This window comes from Pleurodeles waltl, chromosome 3_1, assembly GCF_031143425.1.
Source record: "Pleurodeles waltl isolate 20211129_DDA chromosome 3_1, aPleWal1.hap1.20221129, whole genome shotgun sequence".
In the NCBI taxonomy this organism is placed as follows: Eukaryota; Metazoa; Chordata; class Amphibia; order Caudata; family Salamandridae; genus Pleurodeles; species Pleurodeles waltl.
Genome location: NC_090440.1, coordinates 1,374,013,167 through 1,374,039,893, shown reverse-complemented (window position 1 = coordinate 1,374,039,893; position 26,727 = coordinate 1,374,013,167). Strand labels below are relative to the sequence as shown.

Below are 26,727 nucleotides of genomic sequence, written 5' to 3'. Positions count from 1 at the left end.
CAGCGATATGCCTGTATAACATCACGTTTGGGGAGGCACCGACAGACGTACAAGCTCAAACATACAGGCAGCAGCGGTACTCCTGAGCACCTTCTGACATCAGGGGGAGCGAAGACAGACTGGGATGCGAAGACAGACTGGGATGCGCAGACAGACGGGAATGCGCAGACAGCTAGAACACCGGAAGAGAAATGCTTTTGCATTTCTCTTCCGACCGGGACGTGGGGCGGGAGGGACAAGAAAGGAAAGGAAAGACCTTACCTTTCTTGTCTCTCACAGCATTTCTGCTGTTTGATCGCAATGCGATTGGGCAGCCGAAATGACCACTAGACACCAGGGAATTTTTATTTTAGGTACTGTCAATAAGGGGAGCAGCCCCTTGGGAAAGGATCGCTCCCTAGGGGTCCATATTATTTTTAGGCCATTTCTGCCGCCCCTGGTGGCAGACAGATCTAATATAATTAGGCCGATCTGCCCCCGGGGGCAGAAAGCCCCTAGACACCAGGGATAATTTTTTTGTTTATTTATTTTTTTTTATGTGTGGGGAGCAACCCCTTAGGCAAGGGTCACTCCCCGGGAGCCAAATTATTTTTAGGCCAATTCTGCCCCACCTGGGGGCAGAAACCACTAGACACCAGGGAATTTTATTTTTTTAGCATGCTGACACATAAGGGGAGTGGCCCCTTGGGCAAGGGTCGCTCCCTAGGGGCCCGTAATATTTTTAGGCCATTTCTGCCCAGTCCCACCAACCCATGGGGGCAGATCGGCCTAATATGAGCCCCTAGACAGCAGGGATATATATATATATTTTTTTTTTTTTTTTATATGTGGGGAGTGACTCCTTAGGCAATTATTTTTAGGCCATTACTGCCCACAGGGAGGCAGAAACCACTAGACACCAGGGAATTTTTATTGTTTTTATAGTTACTCAGAAGGGGAGTGGCCCCTTGGGCAAGAGCCGCTCCCAAGGAGGGGCAAAACATTTGTAGGCCATTTCTGCCCCCACGGTGGCAGATCGGCCTAATATAATTAGGACGATCTGCCCCCAGGGTGGGCAGAAAACCCCTAGAGACCAGGGATAACTTATTTTTTTGTTTCTTTTTTTATATGTGGGGAGCCACCCCTTAGTCAAGGGTCACTCTTAGTCAAGGGTCACTCCCGGTGGGGCCTAATTACTTTTAGGCCATTCCTGCCCCCCCCCCCCAATTATTTTGGGTCTTGGTTTTACGTTTGGGCCATGAGAGCTTGGTAACTCTCAAAAGTGTGCCACTTGGAATGTTGAGGGCTGCGCTTTTTGGACTTTGGGACGCTGCCATTTAGAAACATCCACAACACCTAGACACATCTGAAAACTTAACATCTAGTTGATTCCAGGATAGTGTGCTTCACATACACCCCAAACCATTTTCTTTCCCACAATGCCTTGCAAACCTCCAACTTTGCTGGGAATCACACATTTCTACTACATTTTTGTGATGGAACCTTCCGGAATCTGCAGGAATACACAAACCTCCTACCTCTCAACATTGTCTCATCTATACCGATAAAAATTATGCTGCAATTGTCAGACAACATTTTTTTTATTTCAAACTGCCTTTTTGGACCCGCTTTGTTTCCCCCTCGATTTCCACATGTTTTTGCCTCTTCCCTATCACAGGCACTTGGCCCACCTACACAAGTGAGGTATCATTTTTAACGAGAGACTTAGGGGAACATTGGGTGGTAGGAAATTTGTCCCGGTGGGGTGATCCCAAACAGAAATGTTGGAAAATTTAGATTTTTTAGCTAAATGTGAGGTTTGCTGAGGATTCTGGATAAGAAAACATTGGAGGATCCACGCAAGTCAAACCACCCTGCACTCCCTCTAGCGTCTATTTTTCAGAAATGTCTGGGTTTGGTAGGTTTTCCTAGATGGCTGCTGAATCCAGAAACAAAAACGCAGGTGCCCCCCTCCCCACCAAAACAGGTAGTTTTGTATTTAATCATTTTGATGTGTCCAGATAGTGTTTTGGGGCTTTTTCTGTCGCAAGACCTAGGAGTACCCACACAAGTGAGGTACCATTTTTATCGGGAGACTTGGGGGAAATGCACAGGTTTGGTAGGTTTCCCTAGGTGCCGGCTGAGCTTGAAGACAAAATCCACAGCTAGGCACTTTGCTAAAAACAGCTCTGTTTGCTTTAGGAAAATGTGAAGTGTCCACGTTGTGTTTTGGGGCATTTCCTGTTGCAGGTGCTAGGCCTACTCACACAAGTGAAGTACAATTTTTATCAGGACACTTGGGGGAACGCTGGGTGCAAGGAAATTTGTGTCTCCTCTCAGATTACAGAACTTTCTGTCACTGAAATGAGAGGAAAATGTTTTTTTTGGGACAAATTGTGAGGTTTGCAAAGGATTCTGGGTAAAGGAACTTGGTGAGTGCCCCACAAGCCAACCCATTCTGTAATCCCATAGGTGTCTAGTTTTAAGAAATGTCCTGGTTTGCTAGGTTTTCTTAGGTGCTGAATGAGCTAGGGGCCCAAATCGACAAGTAGGCACTTTGCAAAAAACACGTCAAATTTCAATGTAAAAATGTGATGTGTCCATGTTACGTTTCCTGTCGCAGGCACTTGGCCTACCCACGCAAGTGAGGTACCATTTTTATCAGGAGACTTGTGGGAAAACAGAATAGAAGAACAAGTGTTATTGGCCTTTGTCTTATTCAACATTTTTTCTTTCCAAATGTAAGACAGTGTGTAAAAAAGACATCTATTTGAGAAATGACCTGTAATTCACATGCTAGTATGGGACCCCGGAATTCAGAGATGTGCAAATAACCACTGCTTCTCAACATCTTATCTTGTGGCCATTTTGGAAATACAAAGGTTTTCTTGAATCCTATCTTTCAATCTTTATATTTCAGCAAATGAATTGATGTACGACCGGAATAGAATGAAAACCCATTGCAAGGTGCAGCTCATTTATTGGTTCTGGGTACCTAGGGTTATTGATGAACCGACAAGCCCAATATATCCCCGCAACCAGAAGAGTCCAGCAGACGTAACAGTATATTGCTTTAAAAAAATCTAACTTCGCAGAAAAAAGTTACAGAGTAAAACGTGGAGAAAAACAGTTGGGTTTTTTTTACGTCAATTTTATTATTTTTTATTTATGTTGTTATTTCAGTAGGAAAACACTGTAGGATCTACACAAATGACCCCTTGGTGAATTATACATTTTGTCTACATTAAAATGGGGTATGTCCCAGTAAAATGCCAAAATTGGGTTGAAAAACTGCGTTTTCTGATTCAAGTCTGCCCGTTCCTGAAAGCTGGGAAGATGGTTATTTTAGCACCGCGAACCCTTTGTTGATGCCATTTTCAAGGCAAAAACACGAGCCCTCATCTTCAGCCCTTTTTTCCCTTGTTTGAAAAAACGAAATTTTTGCTGCATTTTGGCAAATTTCTTTGTCTCCTTCAGGGGAACCCACAAAGTCTGGGTACCTGTCGATTCCCTGGGATGTGGGGAAAAAAGGACTAAAATTTGGCTTGCGTAGTTTATATAGACAAAAAGTTATGAGGGCCTAAAAGCGAAGATCCCCAAATAGACAAAAAAATCCCTGGCGCCTGAGAAGGAAAAGGCCTGGCAGCGACGGGGTTAAACTCCTCGTTTGAATCTGTGTTGCTGTGAGCCCTCGCGCATGCGCAACATCGCGCTGGGGGTGCGGAGACGGGCACCCGAGCTGAAACATTCAGCAAGCAGCTGAATGAACAAGCACCCTCTGACGTAGGGGGTGCAGATTCGGACGGGGGAGCGTCAAGCGTCAGTACACCGGCACTTCTCAGAAACAAGCAGGTACTCTGGTACAGAGTACCTGCACTTCTATTTTTCCATTTAAAGCTAACTGACCCCAATGAGTTATCACACTTTTAGTAACTGCAACATGTCCAGAAATGAAAAATACTGGAGAAATATTTGACAACATTTTGCGGCATCATGTCTTTTTTTTTTTATCAAAAACTCAAATAAAATTCACCTCTACATTTGGGTTTTCATACAAGACATTAAACGCTATTCATACGTTTCCTTTACACTCTAGTGAATTAAGCACTATAGAAATGATAACTCATCATTAAAATAAGCAGCGTCCCAGAAACACCTGCTTGTAAACCCGGGTGTTTTAACATGCCCTCCGCTATTTGTCTTGATTGCGCGTCCTCCTTCGAGCTTCACCACACCTTATGGCCCCAACTTCAAGCAGACACTAGGCCCTGTATAAATGGATCTCCCCTATTTAATTACCTTCTTCTGGGACATTACACAATCTGTACTTCTTTTTAACAATTCATCAATTCTATACGTTTATATGTGCGAGTGTGAAAAAGCAAACCTAGCTAGAACGCAAAGGACTACTCAGCAAGAGTGGAAGACCCGAGGTAGGATTTACCGGATCACTATCCATCTGCCAAGTGTCAGGCCCTTAGTCGTCACATCCCGATATCTTGATGGCGTTGTGGAAAGTCTCTCTATTGACAGAGTTTGCTGTATTCTGTTCTCTTACCTGTTGAGGAGCACCATTTTGGGGTGCATACATCTTGACCTTTTTCTTAAACTAATCATGTCTCTACTATTTCTCTCAATCACTGACAACAAAAATGAACATATTTCTGTTCAAGAGTTCTATCCAAAGATCTGTGTCACCATTTGTAACACCAAAAGGAAGTCATATCTGGCAAATAGCGCTATGAAAGCTGTAGTAGGTTACCCAAGAGAACCAGGCTGCGATACGTGAGCCAATTACATTTTGAGGCAAAATCTGTAACACTAGATGCACAATGACAAAGTCCAGGCGAAATATGCTTTTGGATAAAAAGAAAGGGAGGCCGAATGCTTCACATATATTGTGGTCATTACTCACAAATAGGAAAGGGAGAACTTTACTCTAACGTTTATTTCCGAATAGGGCCCCCGAAATCCTTAAGATGTCCTTGTCTTCCCAACAAGGTATAGCCATTGAAGGGGCCTAGGTTCCCAACATTCTGTTCGAGAAAGCCCGCGACTGCAAATCATTTGGCACACATTGACAGCCAACTGTCACACGGATTATACTGAAAACCTATCCTTTTGGTCTTTTTGATCGAAATGTAGCACATCAGATTACAGATGACGGAGACTGTGTTGGAAGTAATGATGTTTGGAAAACGCTTACTGTGAACAATATTTCATTCCGAGGAAGCCCTGTGACAAACGTTTATCATGTCACCCACATATAGTCAGAGCAGGGCCCTGTGACACAGATGCCACAGCGGTGCCTGCGTGATTCTGATATGTCAGCTAAGCCCTGAGAGACGCTGGGTGAGCACATCACTCGGGAACTTCAATGCACTAGCTGCCCGGTCAGGCCTGCCGTAGTGCAGGTAAGAAAATAAGGCCGCAGGTTCCCGTGGTGTGTGGGAAACGACGAGGTTTCCATTAGGCTCCTAATTTCCAGACAGAGGTGCCACTGCATAGACTGTACCTGCTGCTGCGGCTGCGCGTTCTTCCCGTCTGGTCCTCTCAGTGAGCAGCATCCGGACTAGAAGCACCTGCAAAATCCCTGTGACCCATGCGAGCGCAACTGTTGTTGTTTAGTAGACTTCCGTCGGGGAGAGCCATCCGGCCCGTACCCTTCATCATGAGCGCGTAGCTTCCGGTGTCCCTTCAGTAAAACACCCCGACCGCTAGAGTTGGGACGGGAATTTTGCATACAGCTTCATCAGGCTTGTGCCCGCTTCACGCACGAGCGTGTGGATTCGGACTCCTCCAGCTCTTCGTGTCAGTACGCAAGATCATCCCTGAGCAGAGCCACCTGCCCCTGCGCCACGAGCGCATGTTTTCCTCTTAATCCCTGAAAATCCCCCTTCCCGTGTGGGAAGGTGGTTTGTGTACACGCTGCCGCAAGGACAGTGTGACGTCCTGCTCCCTCCGAGAAGACGGCGCGCGTGACGTGCTGGTCCTCCTACGGTGAAGAGCTACAGCCCGCGCGCCCATCCCACTCTCGAAGTGGACAGGGATGTGGCCATCTTTCACAAAAATCACTGCATCGGAGAAGGGGTGGGAGTTTTCAAAGGCACACTCTTCTGAAGGCCGGAGAGGCTCTTAGCTTATATCTGTCATCACTCCTACCCATCCTTAATGATCATACCACATGGGTGCACAACAACGAGGACCAGGTGCTGTGTAGTCTCGATAGGCCTTTGGTACTCGCCGATTGTACCCGTCACTACGATTTAGGTTCAGTGATAAATACTGAAACATAACAATGCCATGTTGTTGTTTGTTTGAAATTTATATGAAGGACTAAAAGGAAGCAAATACATTTAAAATGCCATCATCAATTTAGCAATAGAGCATACAGATGGAAGTACAAAGAAATTCAGTATAGTTCTATATGAAATCTAGCATAGATTTGCCTACTAAGGGTCACACAATATATGGTGATGTTGATGCAAGATGGATGGTGGCCAGGTTAACATATGTCAGTTCAGAAATGCATTTAAAGAAGAAAAAACAATTCTTACTCACCAATGATTTCTAATTGATCACTTAATTTTCTTACTAAAACACATCATTCATTCATTTAGGATTCTTGATTCTCCTAAATCCTGTATGGTGTCAGGTAGATCACTTTACATTTCTTCAACTTTCACATAATGTTTCTTCCTCTCGTTGCTAACAGCTTCTTATATTCTCAATCCATTCCATTTCATGAAGTTCCCTTGCAAACGTTTAGGAAATTAGGCACAACTGCAAATCATTTAGTATGACCAACAGAGGTGCTAAAAGCAATTTTAGAATTTCCACACTACCATACATTTCTCCTATCTTGGAAGATCCTCTTCCCATGGATCCAAATATATATCCTAATCCTTCCCAGTCTCCTGATTCTTCTAGCTAAATTAATTCATGCTTTATTATTAATGTTAGTAATATAGCTGTCAAGCTGCTTATCTGTGCATGGAATGTACGCGCAAGATTTCCAAGCATGATTGACTTTGTAAACTCTGCCTTCCTTCCAGAAGAGTAAATTCGATGCAAGGTGATTTTGCATAATCATAGCTGTCATTGCAAGCAGTTCCTTATTTATCATGGTTAGTGTGTCTGCGGTGTTAATATCAAGCCGATATACCTTTGTGGACAGCTTTCCAATCTTCACTTCATTTAATGCCAATCCTCTAGAAGGTATGAGTGCTCCAAACATATCATTAAGAATTTGTTTATAGCTATGCCTACTTCATCTTATGTATTGCTCAGGAGGAAAGTCTAATTTGTTAGCGTGATAAGTCCTATGGAAAACGAGAGCTGCATAACAACTAACTGCCCGATTGTGTGGCAGTTGATAAGCTGACATGCCACTTACTTAATGGATGCCTTTCATTTACCTCTAACTTTGAAAATGTATCTCCTTTAACTAACTGATTATGTTCACACTTGCTCCATCCCACTGTCTAATTTCCCTCTGGTTGCTTAATCATACTCATAGATCCTTCCTTGACGACTTCAATGCTTGAATCTTGGAGGTGGTTGCATTAAGGTCTCCTTATCCTTTCACCTCTCTCTTCAATTATTCTTATCCTCTCATTCAGTTAGTCTACAAATACCCTATTTTTTGTTAGTTTTAAGGGGGTACATCATGCATGCTCTGGTTAGTACTCTTTATGTTAGTCACAGAGTTAAGTAATTTCATCGTACACACTTACTGACCCCTTAACTTTCACCCTTTGTAAAAACAAGAAACATGTTTATTTGGCCACAACTATAGATTTGCACGGTAACTACTGGCACCTCTGCCAATGCGTCATCTAAATGAGAATAAAATGAGAATAAAACAGTTTCTTTGAATCTTGTTGATCAAATATATTTAAGTAAATAAATGGAGCAAGAAAAGGAATATGATGGGGGCAAGTGAGATAAGCTGCTCCTTCAGCCACGGAGATCGGAAGATAACAGGTGACAAAACAATTCCCCACCTCCATAACTTTCACATATTCAGTTAACATCCGACAATAAACTTTATAACTACACACATTTGTTTTGTGGCATATGTGAGGCCTTACTTACTGGTGAGGGAGATCTAGATACAGGTTCTAAGGTGCAGTTTGTAGTAACGGGAGGGATATATCCCTTCCCAGCAAATAAACACCCAATAGCCATCCAACTATGGAGATAGAAACGGCAACTGCCATACTTATAAGGAAAAGTTTACAGCATTGCTGCACCATGTTCGCTTAAATCAGATAAAGGAAACCTAGATAAATTGTTTAGTCCTCTAGGCACTATCCTATAGTCACTCTCCTATCTCAAAAGCTACTTTGGTATTTATTCTACATTAACTGGAGGCCTGGAGGAACTATCATCCTCTGACTGTTGCCCTAACTCTGACCATTGTTTCAACATTTGGCAGTGATCATTGTGACCATGCTCTTGTTGTAGCTGGTCTCAGCTTCCGGGAGGCATCAGAGTCAAACTTGATCTTGGCAAGATACCTGGACCTGAATACTTCAGGATGACTTTTCTCTCCCTTTAGGGTAGCTTATTACTGGACAAATCAAAGGTGTCATCCCTAATGTCAATCTGATTGACCTGCTCAATTCCCTATCTTCCCTAACCATCTTTAGTCTCTTCTTAGCCGTCAACAGCCTCTTCCGGGTAGTAGTACTTTTTGACCAGCTGTCCTCAGTTGTACTTCGATCCTTAGAAGTGCTTGATATCTCTGGTTCTGACGAAGCTGATTCTTAGGTGGAGGTGCTATCCCCCACCAAACTCTACTTCTTGCAGATTTTGCTGCATCCTTCCTTGAGTTTTCTCTGTCTCAATGTTAGACCCCGTTCCCTGGGCACCAGGGCACTCAATAGTTACTATGCACCAATCACATCAACTGGAGTGTTCCCCACTGGTGTCCTGGGGCCTCTGCACTAATGGACCCAAAACTGGATAATTAGGTACTCCTCTCCAGCACTTGACTCTCTCAGGGTGGCGAGACCAAGCAGTCCAAGGCTTACCCAAGGAGGTGAAGTGGGTTTAGCCATTCAGAATACAATGCACACCGTATTACCAGCTAATAAGATCAATGTCCAGTCAATGATTTACTTTTTTTTTAAAGAGAACAGTACTATAATACACATAAGAGAAATATACTACACATATAACTAGGATGAACAGTGAAAACCAGACATCTCTGCAACCCCAGGGCCAGAGTTCTGACCCCAAAAAGTATTATAGCACCTAGAGGTTAAGTATTATAAAAACACAGCATGTAGCCACACAATTAGCATTGCATATAACAGACCATGTTGCACAGGGTTGCTCTCATTCGCTAGAGCCATGATACCATTCTTAGTATTGTAATGGTGTAGTTTCAGCATATGATGTGAAGTCAAACGTTCCAAATCAGCCCCAGAACCCACCATCCAAAGAACAGAAGTGCCCTCATGTCCTTAGCAAGTCGACCGCTCTGGTGGCGTCAGAGATCTGATCACAGGTACCTGATGTCTTGACACAGTTTACTAGAGTCCCACTAGACCAGTAGCCACTGGTTAGCTGTTGGAGGGCATTGGCTGGCCAGAGTGCCAGTATACCCTGGTGCCCCCATTTGTCACAAAGAGTAAGGTAAGGGGGAGGCCTGTGCCCCAGGACACTCTTCACCAGGTACAGATGGTAACTGGAAGTGTAGCACAGGGGAGGGGTATGGATGAAGTGATCTCACCTTCAAGGGCTGGAATGAAGATTCCTTGTCTCCCTTTCTGTTGATGTGCTGCAAGCCTCCTTATCTTGAGCAGCTGTTTGCAATTTCCTTGTCTTCCAAGCCGATGCTCAACAAGCCTCACAACACAGCTGGTCCTCTGCTTCCAGGCTACTGATTGATCCTTTTGCTCTTTCACAGCTGGCAAATTCCTTCACAGCAGAATCCATCCATCAGAGATAGAACTCTCTCAAGTTCAGACGCGGTGAGGTAGCTTCTTTGCCTTTACATCACAGGCCCAAAGCTGGCTTCTGTAGATGCTTGTTAGAACCGAAAGCCAGTCTTTAACAACCACTGACAACTCAGGCCAAACTTTTATCACCTCCAATTGATAGGCCGATCCAATCAGAGGGTCTGCTACTTTTGAACCCTGGGTGCCCCTCCAATCATGAGGCACACGTGTCATGTTCATGGCTGCAAGGAGGAGTTACTGTCCTTTAGGACAGGCTCTTGGTGGCAGCCCAGGTTATTCCCCAAAGAGGAATTTTAATTAACTCCTGACCACAAGGCACTGACCATCACTAAACAGAAATGGGGGAGGGTCTCTCCTAGCAGTTACTTCAGCTAAACACAGATAAGAGCAAGTGTCTACTCCAAGCCCACCAGGCTTCTCCAAGGAATAGGGAGGGACACAGGGGAGCTGGAATGTCAAACAGAACAGCAAATCTCACATTAAACACAGTGGCTCACCTCACCATTCTCCCCTAGGGAACCTACTGGCTGTCAAACACACATCCCAGGTAGACAAAGGCAACAGGACCACAGGCAAAGTAGACTGCACGGACTTGATCAGGAGAGTGGCTAGTAGGCCCCACTAAGGGTACAAGGATACTAGTATCTCTGACTATATACTTATTGCTGCCCCACTGTCAGTCTACCAACACCTTGGTAGGGAGGGCAGTAGCCACTCTCTGTGAAACAGGGGTGCACAATGCATGCCTCCTCAACCTCAGAGCTAAGCTCTAGGGTCTCATTCCATGTAAACAGAGAGATCCTCAGTGAACATGCATGATTGTCATGTTCACTGATGTAGGGATCCAAAAACCATACAGCAACTTTTAAGTGACTTGCCTGTAGATCGCCATATGGCAGAAAACTTTCCATCCCAACACCCGATGAATGCAAATTTGCAATCTAGTGGTAGATATCACAGTGGTCTCTGGGATAACCATACTCTCAAGTGCCTCTTGTCCTGGTTGGTGCTCATCTGATGGAGACTGTGGATCCTCAGACTGGCTTCTTCTGAAATTTCAAACACTTCAAACCTGGGGCGACTCAAGGAATTAGAGGATGTTGGCTCTGCTTCTTACTTTTCGTGTCTTGCCCTCTTGGTATGGTAGATGTGTTTCCAATGAATTTACTCTTTCTACATCACCTGATGCCTCAGGCCTGTAGCTGCAGAGAAATGTATGGTTAAACCCCAAGGCTGCACCTCGCAACTGGATCACCTCACTCTTTAAGTGAGTTACTAGATATGATTCAAGATGACCTGGCATCCTGGATCACAGTATCAACTCCCCCAACAATAATTTGGTAACTGTTAGACTGTCACATCTCCTGGTGGGATAGGCCTCGAACCAGGCGTGGAAACACACAATGATGAGGATATACCTCAGCTGGTTAGATGGGGCCATCTCCACAAAGTCAAACAGGATACGGATGAAGTGACCATCAGATTTCTCAGAGAACTCATAGTCACAGCAGTTCTCTCACCCACATTTTGTTTTTGGCAAGTGATGTACCGCTGGCACAAACATTCTGCCATCGATCGGAAGTGGGGGTTATGCAAATAGAATTTAATGATGGACTCCATCCCATCTCTACCCTCGTGTTGGGCCATGCATGTGTCACACTATTGCGAGCAGGAAAGAATCAGGAAGAACTTGTTTTTCATCACTGGACACCCAAATGTCACTGGTATCCTTCACAAATCACAGCCTTTCCCATTTAGTTTTTCCAACTCTGGGGCAGTATGTTTCAATTCCCTCTGCTCATTAAAGGTATGTATAGTAGTCAACAAAATATTGGAAACAGTTTCTCCCTCTACATTACAAAATTAATCTAGATGGAAGGTGCTGGACTCCAGAGCACAGTATTGGGCAATTTCATCCGCATACCAGTTGCCCTTGTAACAAAATCACTTCCAATCTTATGTGCAGTACACTTCACCACAGCAACCTCTCGGCATTTGCAAAGCATCCAACAGATTCGCCACATACACAGTTTTCCAGATGGGAGTACCAGCACACATCGAAAAACCTGACTGTGACAATGAACTGGCCGAAGTCATGTGCGACCCCAAACTCATACTGGCTGTTGGTGTAAATGATGACTCGTGAGCCTATTGAAGTACAGCAGACTCTAATACTGGCAGTCAATCAGCTACTTCCGCAAATGTTACCTGGCACAAGTAAGATGCTTTCACCACTGCACTCAGTGTACACACAGCAGAAGCGTCTTTTAAAATGCCACTTTGGTCTCTCAGATAATACTCATCAACAAAAAGGGTATCGTCAGATTGAGGAAGAGGTACATCCAGTATGTTGGGCCTTGGTTTTGTGTACAACTCGGTAACACTAACAGTCATGATGAAGCTCACCCTCATCTCCCTCTGAGGTTGGCGAGAAGCAGGGTTTCGTGTGTTACATTGCCGAATAGAAACATTTTCTGCTGCCGGAATGATTCTCTCATAGCGGATTAAGCAGCTATTTGTCAAATGTCTGGTGTGGGACATAAGAATTGTGATGGAGTGAGGCATCACGACAATTAGAGGATAAATAACCCATCACTATCCCTTGGATGTTAAGGCTTCCTGCTGCAACTGCTTTGAAAAAAAACAGGCACAGCTGCTGCCTCAGGATCAAGAGTAGCTGAGAAATACACAATGGGCTGCTTAGTTTCTCTGTGAGCTTAAGTAAGTACATCTAGTGCACACCCATCTCTTTCATGACAAGCACAAACTCTTTTGTATAGTCTGGCATTCCAAGAGCGGGTGAGCTCTTGGAAGGCTTGCATGCTTTCCTTATTCCTTGGTGCCGGGTCATTGACATCAGTATGTGTCAGTCTCAGCAAAGACTTTGCCACTAGAGAAAAGTTTGGGATCCATTGTCGGCAGTAGCCAACCTAAGCCCAGAAACATTTGGACTTCTCTCTGTGTGTTTGGGAACTTCATCTTAAGAACTGTCTCTGTGCCCTCATGGGATACATGCCTCACAACCTTCTCTATGTGGTGTCCCAGGTACATGACTTCTTTCCAATAGTATTGTAACATCTACAGTGAGACCTTGTGTCCGCTCTCAGCCAAATGGTTGAACTACACAATCATGTCTTGCTTGCAAGCTTCCTTAGTCATCAAAGCACTCAGAAGATCATCAATGTATTAGATTAAAGTTGAACTACAGGGCAAATGCAAGGGCAACCGTTTCCGTCTAAGAATCTGATTGACACAGGGTAGATTTTTGATATACCCTTGTGAGGCACAACACCACACAATTGTCTTCTCTTGCAACCCGACTGTGAAAAGAAAGTTGGTTTCTCTGTGTAAGGAAACCGAGAAGAAGGCTTGACAGAGGTCAGTGACCATGAATCACTCAGTGTCTGGTGGAATTTGGGATAAGAATCACATTAGGGTTCAGTACCACAGGATAGCATGGAATGACAATTTGGTTCATCTTTTGGAGGTCCTAAAGGATCCTCCAGTTTTTTATTTGCTTTCTGTAAAGCCATGATTGGTGATTTACATGGACTCTCGATAACTTCCCACAGGGTGCCTTTCTCTGTCATGCTCCCAGTGACAGGGATAATTCCTACAATGGCTTCTGGAGCCATTTTGTAAGAGCGGGTCTGTGGAAAACAACATTGGGCCAAAGGGTGATCTTTGGAGGCATGGCAATTTTGATCAATCTAATTTCTTTCCCTGTAAAATCCCAGATATCCGCCCTAACAGTCTCTCTAAAATCGACTGGTAAATCCTCCCTTGTAATGCCTGAGTATAACCTGACAACAGGTTCCGGTGACTATAATGTAAACTTAGCGTTGGCCGTTTGTATTTCAATTATGACTCCATCCTGCATGCAGTGGATGACACATTTGAATTGACAGAGGAGATCTTGTCCTAACACGTTTACTAGGCTAGAATCACAGATTACAAATTTATGTTGGTTTTTGATGGCTCCTATTTTTCTGGAACAAGGGCTGTAATTTGTTTGGTGCGCTGTTGATTTATACTGCCTACAACTTGGACTTCTTTACTGAGAGGGGTAAGTTAGGGACCTCAACTGTTCTGACCGTTGCACACATGACTCCTTTGACTATTAAGAAAGATACGGGATGCCCATTGACCTCTCTGTCCACATACGGTCCGCACTTCTAGGACTGCACCAAGTATGCACTACCCCCACCCCTTTGGCATTATTAGTGGTTCTGGTTGAAATCTGTGGAAACTTTGATCATCTTGAGAAGTGGGCCATCATTGTATTCTGGGGTACTCTGTGATTTGGTTGAGGAAGTGGGATACCTCCCTGCATCTGTATTTGGTTGAAGGAATTCACCAACACGCCAGATTTCGGGACTTTCACTGCTGACATAAGAGTTATTGGCGGAAACTCTCCCTACCTTGCTGGATTCACCATTTTGAGGATCAGTTGTGATTCTGTCTTGATTATAGCGGCATCCTCGCTTTCAATGCCCCGCTTGTTACAAACATAACAAGGGGTAACCATCTTTAGGGTGCTTATGTTGGTCCCTGAAATATTGCCTTGCCCTCTTCTTATTCCTGGGACCTTTGCACTATGGGTCATGGAGACCCCTTGCATTGTCTTTCTATAACTAGGATCTACCTTAGATTCTTGGAGTGCATCTGCCCACAGGTCCTTTAGGAACGCCACCTCGAATAATAGTCCAAGTCTTCCTACTGAATTTTAGAGATGGTCACAATCTGTTCCATCTGTGTGTACCATTTATCAGGATTCTCTGAGTTTGGGAAAGGTATTTATGAAATGGAAACGGTCTGATCGTGAGCAGGAGACATGTACATATGCTCCCCTTTGCACTTCTTGCAAAGGATACTCTTTTATCCCCCCTCCTATTACTTCCTCCTCCTCCATTGACCTTTGCTTCACCTTGACCTTCTCCTTCCTGGAATACAACTCCCTAAATTTTTCCTTCTCGCTTCATTACCCCATGTTTTCAATCAATTCCCCCTACGACCATCCTCAACCCCTCAGTTTCAACGGTCTTAGCTCCTCCTCACCCATTGTCATCTGAAAATCTTTCCTCATTGTTATATCGATTCCACATTATTCTACAACTTTTTCCATTCTCACATGCACCTCTCTCACCACTATCACTGTTTCCTTGGTCATGTAAAGCAACCTGTTCTCATCATAATCACATAAGTAGTCCATTCCCACATTTCCCTTAAAAATCTCTTCAAACTCTGTTTTCAGCTGGATGACATTAAGTAACTGCTGGGTTTGTACTGTTCTTGGCACATTAACTGGTAAAGCTGTACTCATCCCACTGGCGGCTGCGCTTTCTCTCTGCAGGGTCTGTGGAGCCATCAATCCAGGCCTCAGAGCTGCAATCTTGCAGTACACGTGAGGTTGATTGACTTGGTAAGGCACTGGCAGCCATCTCAACTGGAGAAAGAAATAGGGTTCTTGGTGAGGACAGAGTGCTTGCTCACTGTGGGAGCTGCAGGGGCCTGAACATGGGATGAAACAGTGGTTTCTGTATAACTCAGATGTGCACGAATTTCTGTGGGGGATTCTACAGCTGTCCCAACCTCGGTTACTGCTGGGGCTGTGGTGCTCAGAGTAGCGGATGCTGCATTGTAGGAGGATGGTCTTATATGGAGGAGTTAGTCTATAAAGGCGTCTCCCTCCTCACTCTTTATCTGAATATCACATCTTACTGTCTCAGTGACTTCCTCCCTCCACTTTCTCTGCCGTTCCTTATCCTGCACACTTCTCCATGCATGAGCTCAACTACAGATTTTTAATTAATTTTTTTTTTCTTTCCTTTTCTCTTGCCATTTGCTCCCAAGGTTTAGATCTTCAAATTGGGTGGGCCTAGATTATGGTTTTAAGTAATACACTCTCCTTCTCAAGTTCTCTGTGTGAGGGATATGGAAGGTCCAGCTACATGGGAATCATAGTTCCCCATCTTTGGATGTGTATTTGTGCCATTGGTTAAGCCTCAGGCACATGTGTAACCTTTTCTTTGCCACCATTTCCCTAGCAGGGGTACGTTCAGGGGAAACTTTTCCTCCTTATTAATATATTTCTTCTTCTTTAATAAAGGGGTTCCCCATTTTGACAAACTCTTAGTCACTCACTATTCCAGTCTCTCACTCACCCTGCACTTGCAGGTTCACAATCTGCCAATACCAGAGCGTCTCTATCAAAGCCCCCCACCCCATTACAGCACTGCTACGATGTCTGCCAGTCAATCCCTGTGCTGCACCTTGGTGATGCAATTCCTGAATACTACCACACTGGCTCGACTGAGCCACTTTTTTACAAAAGTTGCCACCATTTGCCTGCTTCAACTAACCAGAAAACCTCGAAAACAATAAAAATGTTATCTAGTTTCATACAACAATTTGTCTTCGACCTGCGAAAGTCACTATACTCAGCACCTTCGCTCCTGGGCACAAGGGAATAAGCAGTCACAGAGTTCAGTTAGTATGATCATGCAAGAAAAGATCTTGGTGTAACAGATAGCGCCACACAGTACACCTCTCCTTGCAGGCCAGTTCACAAGTTCTATACTCAAACTTGAAGGTTGGTAGCGTGTGTAACAACTCAAGCATTGGCTAATTTTAAAAGTCAAAGAATATAATCAAAAATACAATAATTATTGTTCCCACAATTCCAATAAAGCTACGAAATAGTTGTGCTCAAAATCCATCCACTAAATTTCGCTGTAGCGCCAACTACAACTCCCAACATGCACTGATCCTCAGCTGATTAATTTTCCCCATATGTGCAATTTTCTATTGATAATCGCATTGTTCTTCAGCTACCTTGCCTTTCTGGAACCAGGTTTGAGTTGGGTCTGTGTCAATATAAATCTTAGGGGAAGCCATATGGTTCATATAGGTACAGTACTCAGTTCTACAGCCAATTAGTTTGTCAGTTATGGGTCGATTTCAGTTGGAACCATCACCTTTGCAACCATATCTGCTGGCGCTCAAATCCGTCCTTAATGATCATGCCATAGGAATGCGCCAACTGCTAAGACCGGGAGCAGTGTAGTCCAGATACAGACTTTGGTGTGCTCCGATTGTACTAGTCACTATGATTTAGGTTCATTAATCGATACTGAAACATTCTTATAAGAATGACAGACACAGGTTGTCGGTTGAAATTTATGTGAAGGATTAACAGGCAAATATATTTAAAATTGTCATCAGCAGATTAGCTATAAAGAATATAGGTCATAAATACAAAGAACTCAATTCTATTCTATATGAAACCGGCAAAAAATTCACTTTCTAAGGGCGAGAGAAAGGAGCCTCCTTGATAGAGAACCCACACACCTTTTAGAGGACTCCAAAGACTTTCATACATTTTTTGCACACGTACATAGTTTTTAGGATGTGCACCAATTGGGAACAAGCAAGAAGAACCCGTCTACTTTATAACATTTGGAGATTCTTTCATTGTAGTACTACATTAGATTTTAGTCTTTTCAAGCATGTTAATTGATACATTGTATGACACTAGTCGATTGGGATGTCCTTTGTTAGGTATAGTGAGGGAAAATCACTGGGAACATTCTCTTTTATTAGTGTAAAGCTTGCAATTCTTTATTTAGAACAGAAACACCAACAATAATTGTCATGAGATGTAGGGTGATGTGAAGGAAGGTTAAAGGACAGTGTAAATACACACTATGTCAGCATAAGCTCAGTTCAGAAATGCATTTCATGATGGAAAACACCACTTCCACATCCTACATAACTGTCAGCTTTTCAAAGACCAAACAAATGGTGTATGTTTGACTCTCCAAGTACTTTTAAGTGCCGAAGTTACAAAAAATATCGAAAGAGAGACACATTTTAGTTTAGTAATGCAAATTATGTAGGGTGCAAATGGCGCTCTTTTGATGCACACAGCATCGAGACTTGGTGTTTATTTCTTCCAGTGTGTTACCTGATATTGTTAACTTTGAGTATAACCAGACTACAACTGTCAGAATGCACTTGTTTCTCAAATAAAAGCCCAAACGTGGATGCTATTATCTTATGCACATGTGTGGTAGTTTAGGGTTCTCTTTATGAAATGGAGAGCATCTCCCTTCAAGAAATGTCTATAGAAATATTGACCAAATGTTACCTTTTAGAGCCATAGTTTAATTAGCTTTGATGAGAACTGATAAAGCACAAAGGCACCTTTCTTGATGTAGTAGCAAAAAGCATGTTTTTGGAAGAATAAAAGCAAAAGCAGTCTGCAGTATCACAATGAAAATGGCAGCTTAAAAATTGTGCATGTCTGTGACTTCCTTTTCTAGAATATATTCTACCTCTTGCCCATGGCTGCCACGTTCCTGTTTGGTTATGTGACATTTGCTTGGTTATGTGTGACACTTTGAGTGATACTTTATCATAAGCAATGTGTGTAAGATTGTGTAATAATATGAATTTCAGAATTACTATTTTCCCTATGTAAAGCCCTAGAAAGGGCCGCAGACACATGCTGCACATCTACTTTGATGTAGCAGGCTTCTACCCTTCTTCCGTCACTTTATTCACCCTCATGAATACCTTGGAGACAACATAAAAAATATACTGATATCATTTGTTAATACCACTTTAGTAAAATACTGACTGTTAGCTGTGAACTATGCCCATTGTTTGTCACGTAGGAGGATACCAAATGCCAAAAAGGCTTGCCTGAGTAAGGTTGTATATTCCCATATACAACTTGTTTAATTAGAGGTAGGGATGGGCCAGCTGGGCTCTAATAGCACATGTATGAGCCGAGCCCTGAAAATGTTTGGTATATAAATCATGCAAGAAACACAATATAGAAGTGTGAAATAGGCTCTTCAAAATAAAAAATAAAGTGTAGTTCTTTTACATACAGAAGTGTTTTCACTTAGTTCATCAAATTATATCCCTACATTGCAAAACATTTATTAAAAGTGCTGTTTTTTAAACATGAACCTAAAAATATTCATGCCTCCCCTCTGCTGCCATGATAATAATGTTATTAGTGACTTAAGAGGCAAATTACTTTTCATATGTGCCCTATATGTGGTGTATATTCTTACATGGAGCAACATTATAGTCTATTTCATTGGATACAAGAGAGATACTTGTAAAGTACATGCCATGAACTAACAAATCTCAAAGTGCTCTCAAATACCAGACGGAAAAGGCAAGCGTGGTGAGCTACAATATTTGCCTAGGATCACATAGTTTGGGCAAGCCTGGGAAAATCCCAGGGTTTCTGATTTCACATTATGCCATTCAGACACTAGGTGGGTATCTCTTTCCCTCTCCTGTTTTACATCATCTCCTGTTTAACTGCAATGGTTAATGTTTTTTTCTTTAATTGTTGGGAGCATATTTAGAAGAAAGCGGTGTATCGGTCCCGATGGACCACTTTTTTGTGTTGCCCCACTTAACAACACAATGGTTGTGCCGTTTTTACAATACGGTGCACCCTGGCAGTCGTCAGGACAATAGCATCAACATTTTTTACACTATTGTGGCAGTTTGCTGCACGAGCGTCAAAAATGTTGACGCTGGTTCAGCAAAGCTCTGGGAGGACCATCAATTAAAATGGGAGTATCATTTTAACACCTGCTCTGAGCAGACGTTAAAAATGATGGTAAAAATGGTGCAGTGGGTTACAAAGTGACACAATGCTTGCATTGCCTCACTTTGTAAGTCTGGTGTGGGGAAAAGGCCTCATTGATGCTGCCATAGCATTAAAAAAAAATGACGCTATGTTTACACAAGAAGGCGATGGGGGCTTGTAAATATGCCCCTTGGTGCGATAGGTTAGAGTGTGGATAGCAGGCAGAAATTGCGTGAAAGATTTGGCTCGTTTTGGGCTCTGGTCCAAGAGTAACCCAAGCTGACCCAGAGCCAGGTGTCTGGCTCTAGCCTAGCTCGAGCTTTCAGTGTCATGCCTACGTCTAGTAAACAGTCATGGTTCAGTGGTATATGTTCAAGAGAAATCACTCCGAAGCAGAGATCTTATTAAATAAGTTTACATTCATTCCCTTTGAACATAGCTAGACTGCCGGATGTGTGGTCGTCCTTCACATATTATGCTGTTTATGCCATAGAGGAAAAATGTTAGGTAAAGGGTGAGGTCGGACTGAGCTATTTTCCTGGTAATATTGGGGGCCCCTGGGCTGAAACGTATGAACTGTGCCACTGTGCATCATCGTAACAGAAGAAACTCAGAGCACTTGCCAAGTGCATTGTTTGCACCTGAAGAATCTATGTACCCTTTGTATGTGCCTCCGAGTAATTTCAACAGAAAATCTGATTGCAGGTCTGGCGTTTCATTGTACCACTGAGTGGGCCAGTGTTGCAGGAAACAGGAGGGGATAGATTACATGAGTTGTGTATATTTCATTGAGAATTGGCTGCAATGCAATGAAGGTCACACTGTGGCCTTATAAGGCAAGTATTGCCACTGACGAGTTGAAGGTCTGGCTGCCATCTTAGGATGGCTGGGGTGGTAGGGTGTACATGTTCTGTTGTGCGGTCAAGGCATGAGCTACTTAAACTTGTGACGCCTGTCAGTCCCATGGATGATTAAGAAACTTCAACACCAAGGCAGGGGCTGTGACCACTGCAATGGTACTGCAGCCGGTAGCGTATCAGTGAGAAAATTAAAGCCATGTGTTCATTAAATGGAGACATCAAAGTAGCAGGAAAACTTTTGGCTGAGTTTCAGGGAAAGCTTTTCACACGGTGCCTTTAGGCTTTACATTTGTCTACCTCACGCTCCCTTGGAATAAGGTTCCCGTTCCTCTTATTCCCAAGAACTCCCAACCGGGCATGATACACTTAGGTTTCCCAACTAATTGGCCTGTGGAATTTTAGGATTACAACATGGTCTGGCCTGTCCGGGTCTGCTCCAGGATTGTGTGCTAGGGCTGTGCAGCGCAACAACCCGGCAGTTAGCTTCTCTGTAGTCATTTGTCTTGTGGGTGCAGGCTGAGGCACCCCTTCACTACCTGAGGGCTTGAACTAGTATGGTCTTTTACTCCTAATGGCCTCTGTGGCACATAGTCCTTACCTGCCCCTAACTTATCTGAAAGATCGACAGTAGACAACTTTTGCGACTTCAAAGCTGAGCTCAGGCTTGTGTAATTATAATGCTGCACAGAATGTAAATAAAAGTGCTGCAGTATGGAAAGCCATTATTAGTGCAGCAGGTCCAGTGGCAATGGGCCCTACATATCTGAGGATCTCACCGCACCCAGGTATGGTTGTGTAGTACTACTGAATCAAAGGGCAGAAGATCCCAGTTCACTTACAGTTTTAGGGCACATTAAACCCTTGTGGTGTTCCAGCTCTGGTTTCCATGAATTATGAACCCTAAGGTCCTGAACACATCTGATCTCCAAAGTGTTCACCTGAAGCAATGCTTTTTGGTTGGGTAGAGACAGTTCAGACTCAAGCCCATTTAAAACGAAACAGCATTACTTGGTAGAGTTCAAAATACACAGCGTGCAACTGTCCCGCAAAAGTAATGCTCGCGGTGGTATCACGTTATATGAAAAGAAACTGCCAAACTCAGTCCTGAGAAAGTAGTTAATAAGTTAATATAAATGTGCTGTTTTCAAACACTGGGCAGATTAAAAAAAAACAATAATTAAAATACAATCAACAATATGGTTTGTTTAAAAAGGGAAAAAGAAAATATAACAATGGCTTGGGAATGATGGTGTCAAACTATTGGGCAGTGGGTGTGGCCATCTCATATGCTAATCATAGTAATTGACTCAATTATTATGCCCACGAAAATAACTGAAATCCCCCCGTTCTCATTCACTTGCCCTCCTTCTCTAATTTCAGAAGTGCAGATTGGACACTGTCTTTCTTCTGTCAGTCCCAGTTGGCATCAGTGATGAAATCACAGTATAGCGAGACCAGCATAAAAGAGCCAACCACAGCATACCACAGACCCCTCATGATTAACAAGCAGCATAGGACAGGGAGGTGAAGGCCACCCACAGCCATATAACGCTGAGCAAGCTGCTCTTAACCTACTCTCCACAAACCTTTTCAGATACAGCAGCTACAGCTAAAATTAAAAGTGCAGCCGCTGCAAACAATAGACAGTATCAGTTCATGTAATTAACAAGGCCTGGCCCGCCGTGAAGGACTGAGGAAGAAACTAGAAGAGCTCTGAATAACGATGACATAATATTGAAGTGTCGTAATGCAGAGATTAACGCAAAATGCATTAATTTAACCCTTGGTGCGGGGCACTTGGCAGGGCTGCATCCTTTATTTTGTGCAAGTGCTTTGTAGTAATTTTCTTGAGATGTGTATGTAGTCTAAAGGTAGTGGAGTACTGCACATTGTCAAAGGCAAAGATACAATCAGTAAACCGTGTAGTGGTTTTTAAACCAGAGGCCCCTTGTAGTAACATGTTGAGTACCCACTCACCATCCCAATTAGATTAGGTCAGTTCTGTCTGAAATGAACCATCCTTTCTCCTACTGAGGTGAAATATGTCTGAAAAATAAACCAGTTCTTGCCAGATATATGTGAAATAACATGTCATGGAGGTCCAGCAACTCGCTTGCTCATTTGATGTATTCTGTATTCATATGTTGGTACCTGTAAGTGGATTGCTAGGTCAGGGGTTGCTTGGAAAAAGGCCAAAAAGCTATTGGCTGTTAAATACTAGGTTCTCTCCACTTTTTGCCTTGTTCAACTGAACCCATGTTTGTTGGCCAATGGGCTCTGCAAAGTTTACTCCTGCTGACCAGTGGTAAAGGTCTTGTACTCTCCCTTTTAAACACTGTAAAATTGGCATGCACATAAGTTGCACATTTAAATTACCATTATGTCCATAGTATATGGTACTACATATACCCAGGGCCTATAAATGAAATGCTACAAGTGGACTGCAGCACATATTGTGTCACTCACTACAGTAGCATTGTAGAAAATTGCTCCAGACCTTTCTTTTTAGTACTTCAAAGTCACCCTTAAGTTAGGCCCTCAATGCCCATAGGGCAGGGTGCGTGGTGTTTAAAAAGTAAGACGTATACTTAAAGTTTTACATCTTCTGGCAGTGATAAACCTACAAAGTTGTTGTGACTGGGAGCAGAAGAGAAGGTCCGACATTTTTGAAATGTCTTCCAAAAAGGACCAAAAAGAAGGGAACGTGTGTGCTCTAGTCGTGAAGGAGCAGGTAGTGCCTGAGTGGAAGGAGGAGGATGTGTGAGACTGAAAGCGAGGAGGAGAGGAACATTTAGTTCCAAAGAGGACAGAGACTGTTATGGTGGCAAACAAGCAGCAAAGAGAGGACGAGACGCGAGGAGGAGTGGTTTGGGTTCCCGAAGTGCCAGAGCATAGGGGACCAAACTGTAACACACTCAAGCACAGTGGCCAAAAGGAAGAGGTGCTGCAGTCTCGGACTCCACTGCTGAAGGAGAGGGTCTTGGCCGCAGGCAAGTGTGGCTATTTGTTGTTTATATGATATTGGGTTGGTGGCAAGAAGGGTATGAGTTTTCACCAGGCTAAATGTGAACAACACTCATTTCCACCGCATTTGCACTGCTTAGTGAGAAGGTCAATCAGCAGTAATGGGTTTGATCTGGTTTCATGGAAAAAGCACTCTGGTGTAAGTGACAGCTTTAAGCATGGAGAGGTTGCTATTTAAAACTCTCAATATCTGTCTTGTCTACTCCATTGCATGTGATGCAAGGGACTCTACCTACCATCCAAGAGAACCCAAGGAATATCGGATCGAGAAGGAGTTTTCCCAAGAGCAACCAGGAGGAAGAGGGTTGCATTTGAAAGAATAAGAATATAAACACTGTTTATGTAACAATGAAAAAAAATAACTACAGAACCTGGACAGTGTTGTGATTGAGGAGAACTGTTATAAGTGTTTTTCACTGTGGCAAGGCTGTACCCCCCATAGAAAAACACTGGGTTATACTATTACAACTTAAAGGATTACGTTCAATTAGAGAACTGCTATAAAGATGATCGAGGAACTTATTTTAATATTAATTTAAAATCCACCTTAATGGTAAAGTTAAATGTTATATTACTATTTTGAAAGTGTTACTTTTAGAAAGTTGTCATTTCCCTGCCTGAGCCAAATGTTCCTTTCTGCCAGTGGCCAGTGTCATCTGACTGTTGAATGGCTCCCCTGTGGTAAGTTGTGGATTGCTCCACTGAGTAGAAAAAAGGCTTGGGTGTGGAGAAGTAATTGAACAGGATGTCCTGGGAGGTGTGCCCATTCCCTTCCTAAGCTTTAAAGGGTGCCTACCCTGTCACCAGCAGATGTAGCTCACACCTAGGCCTGCCTCCCTTTGTCTTCCTAGTCAGCTTGGCTCCAAACTGCGTGGGAGAGGGAGCTGCCCCAAAACTGAAGGGTTTTCCCATTTCCCTAGCCACACCTTTGAATGGGCACTGGGATAGCTGGCAGTAAAATACACAGGAAGTGCTGCAAAAGTGGGCAGGGTCACCTCTGGTTGATTTTTCTACATTGGTTAGGGAGTGGCCAGGGGTTTCCCTCACCCACAGTCTCGCACTGACCATAAATGTGGCATCTGTTATACCTTCCTCAGAACACCCCTGGTCCAGTGAAGAATCAAAGAAAGACTTCCCTACTGTTTAAAGAACATGAAGGAAGACTTGCCTGACTGACCTCATACCCAGGTCCCTAGAAGTGACTACAAAGGTAAATTGTCTGATCTTCTGTTTGAGCTACAAGGACACAACAAGCTTCCAGAGGCTTTCCCGCAAATGCCCATCTGACCACTTCCAACTGTAACTCCCCTGGGCCCTGCTCCTGGCCCCTGCTGGATTAAGTCTTGGCCCCAAGTGCTGTCCCTAAGGTCCTAGATCCCTGCTGGTATCAAAGTGTATTCATCCTGAAGTTTCCCGACAACTCGGACTTAGAAACCTTTTTGCCAACTTTCTGCTCTGATAACTGACGTGGGACCGGGAACAACCTTCCAAGTCAATCCAACGAAGGTGCAATGCTGTTGGGCCAGGTTCCACCAACTATGTTTTTCTCTACAGCAACAAATCCAGTCCAGTGGAACTTTGTGGAGGAGGTGTTTGTCCTCATGGAGCTCTCTTTGGCTATAGCCTGCAACCTTGCCCTGCTGGAGGAATCCAAGCTAAAAAAAAGTGACTAAGTCTGAAGAAAGAAATCTCCACTGCGTGAAGGCACTAAAACTATCCTGCCAGACGAATGAGCTTTCCCACGAGAAGTCAACAGCCTCAGCAAGAACTTGTCCAGTGACTATCAGGAGCCCTCTTAAGCCACTGCCTGCTACCTTGCCCCTCTGAGGATTTTTGACTTCCATTTCAGAGACTAAGCTTGAACGTAAAGCTTTTCACCAGAACAAACATGATCCTTGTATCTGACCAACACTCCATTACATTCAGCCTTAAACCTTACCCTTCTCCCGGTCAAGCACAACCAGATGGCCGCTATTGGGGCTTAATTATTTTTGGCACTATTTTTAACTTCAAACTTAAAAAAATCCTGTTTTTGATTCTATTAATTGGAGTTTTGTTATGGTGTTAATTTGGTTTTAAAATTGGTTTGACTTTTTTCTTGTGCTGTGTTTTCACCTTTATTTATTGATATTTGTGGTTCACACTGACAATAATTGTGATTATAATTTGAGATGGGTTCTCACCCTCAACTAATGCTCCAGTTTTCTACATCTATCCATTTATAACAAACCATTCTTGTCACGCATATTGCATACTCTCTCAACAGAAAACTTTGCTTCCTATTCCTCCTCCTCTAAAATCTCAGACATTCGAAATTGCTTGGTAACTCTATCCTTAATCCCACCTTCTCCCATCTTTATTTCTCCTATGTTACCTAATCTCTCTGTCAAGCTGTCTACCTTTCCACCATATATCTGACCAAGCGAACACCTGTACTCAAAGGAGCCAACACATCATGTGCAATATCTGAGCTTATTACTCACTCAATCACTAAAGTTCTAACGGTCTCATCCGGTGTCCTAACAAGCCTACTCTTGTCAGTCACTCTCACCACATGCTTATATATATCTTGCTTCATGCCAGCCAGTCATACCAATGCTCTGAAGTCCACCTCTGACCCATCCATTCCTGCCAACTACCATCCAGTTTCCCTGCTAGCTTTCTTTCTGTAAAATATAAGCATGGTTGGTATTTAACTAGATCAATGCTTTTCTCACCACTCAAACTGCTGAGACCTTTTTAATCTTGCTGCTGCGTACTGCACTCGATAGAAACAACCCTCTCACTTGTTCATCTTTAAAATGTCTGCCCCTCACAGTCACCTTTCCTCAATTTTTATGCTTCACTATCTCGTCACCCCATTTGGCATTGTTGATCTCCTCAATTATATTGTCCACTCAATCCAATTTTGGCATCAATGACTTAGTACTGGAATACATTTCGTCCTCTGAGAGTTCTCTTTCTCACTATATTGGTGGTTCTTCAATTTCCAGCGCTACACCTCCACCAGTGAGTTTCCCAGAAGGCTTTATTGTATATCTATTAAATAAATATTGGAAAACTTCAAATCTGAAGAAGCAATTTAAGTTAACCTAATAAACATACTTACTGAGTAGTGTTCACTAAAATACTAGCCAAGCCTCGCGCATCACAGCATAGAAATGTAGTTGACAGTTGCAAACTACAGGTAAGTCGACTCATCTGTCCCTCAACAAGGCTGTCTCGGCAACCTCTGCTCAAATGTCGAGGTGTGTGGCACTTGCTCAGCGAGACT

General features: G+C 43.3%; 1 protein-coding gene across 1 annotated transcript in view; it reads right to left on the bottom strand.

Annotated features, from left to right (window-relative positions):
- Positions 1 to 5,920, bottom strand: part of TBCEL (tubulin folding cofactor E like) — a 244,719-nt gene extending 238,799 nt beyond the window's left edge. Inside the window, exon 1 of the mRNA XM_069224880.1 lies at positions 5,495 to 5,920. The gene's annotated coding sequence lies outside the window, so the exon portion shown is untranslated. The remainder of the gene's footprint in view (positions 1 to 5,494) is intronic.
- Positions 5,921 to 26,727: the final 20,807 nt, after the last annotated feature.